We start from the raw sequence: 1,917 nt of genomic DNA on the forward strand, positions 1-1,917 counted from the left end.
ATACTTTTTAAAGTATTTCTTTCTTATTCTTAGTTATTTGACCCATCTTCCTTTGTATTTTTTTCATGTGCTTAAGGTCAATAGAGACCTCATGATGTGGCCAAGCTAAGCTTACTGCTATTTCTGTTCTACTCACAATTGGGATAAATGGCCCTTTGAATTATTTTCTAAAGCATAATTCCTTTTCTTAACTCCTTTCTTAGACTTCCCTCCTATGAGATCTTAACTACTGATTGCTTAAATCTTTAGCTTTCATGACATCTGTCTTTATTTAACTGATGTCTTTCCTTCCTCTTCAATGGACAACAAGCTGTCATTTTGCAAATGCTCTTTTTTTTTGTGAGCAAAATACTGCCCACTTTTATGTGTTCAGCCAGTTATTCTTCACTGGCAGTCTCTAAAAAAACCACAACAACTCCAAACCACCCAACCAAGTCCTCATATTCTTGAGGGTAGGCCATATCCTAAAGAAATCACTACACCTGAAATATCAGCACCTTACAATGAACTGCTGTTCTAATGGAAAGGGTTTTTCACTTCACCAAAGATAAGCTCAGGAAAGAAGTCAGAGAAAACAGACCCCAGACACTGCCAAAGGTGAGAGACTGAAATGCAGAGACAAGGTATAAAACTGCCTGAGATTGCTTCTAGCAGTAGTAGCTGTCCTCTTGTATGTGACTGAGGGAGTGGAAGGAGATGGATCTGTTCCAGGTTGTTCATGGCAGCAGGTAATCCAATTGGTACACCCCAAGAGAAAATACTGTGTGCTTTTTGAGCAGTAATCCTGTGGCTTAGAAACAGAGGAAGAAGAAAACTGCCAAATATTGGTGTTAGTGCTGAACTGCTTGTTTTGAGTATTCAGGCTGTGGAGCAGTGTAGTGCAGCAGGTGTGTGTTGTGGGTTGTATGTGTCCAGTTAATGGGAGAGGCTTTTGCCGGAACTTTGTGCTGCAGGTTTAGATCAACAACAGGTGTTTTAATGAATGAGCAGTGACTGAAACCCCAGCATTTTGTAGAATTCTTATTAAGCTCAAATTATGGAAAAGAGTCCTTGAAGATTTTGGAAAAGCCTGGTGGGACCCCTTCTTTCCCAAAAAGGGAGTAATTTCTTCCACAGCAGAATGACAGTGACATACTGCCTCCAGCTTTACAGACCAGGTGTTGCTGCCCCTATGTCTATATAGAAATCACTTTGACTCAGCCAGTATTGATATCTGACTGGTCTTTTCAAACTTATTTGTGGAACTAAGCTTTTATTTTCAATTAATCAGGCTCAACAGTTTGGCCAGTGATGGTGCTGTCCTAATGCTGTCCTGTGGAGAAAGGAAGCCCTGTAATGATCAGGATGGGGAGAGTGATGTGCTGTTGCAGGTCACATGAAATAAAATCTGTAGGAGACAGCTCTTAGGGGATGTCCTTGGCTCTGATTACCTTGACAATATCCCCTTTCTCTCTGGATCTCCACGGACCTTTGCCTTTGAGACACAGAGTAACGTATTTGCAATACAACCTTTTCACAATGCCACAAATCAGGAAGCAAACCTGGACGCTGCTGCACAGGGCTCAGTCTCTCAGTCATGGCAGTAAATCGTCTAAGCACAAAGACAAGTGGGGTCTGCACTCTGTGCAAGGCACTGGGCACACCTGGCTGGAGGCACCTGTGTGCGGCACTGGGCACACCTGGCTGGAGGCACCTGCCCATGTCCAGACCAGAGCTGGGCTGGAGCCCCGAGCAGGTTTGTCCCTTCCTCGCCAGACCTACCTATATCTGCTGCAATGGCACTTGAAAAACTCGTTTATCGAGTTAAGGTCGCTGCCTATCGGGTCGGCGAACAGGACCGCGCTGACAGGCGTGCAGAGCTGTGCCCGGTCCTTGCCGCCCTCCCGGCCGGTGGCACTGAGGGGGCGAACCGCGGGC

This window comes from Corvus brachyrhynchos, unplaced genomic scaffold (genome assembly GCF_000691975.1).
Source record: "Corvus brachyrhynchos isolate BGI_N302 unplaced genomic scaffold, ASM69197v1 scaffold398, whole genome shotgun sequence".
Taxonomy (NCBI): Eukaryota; Metazoa; Chordata; class Aves; order Passeriformes; family Corvidae; genus Corvus; species Corvus brachyrhynchos.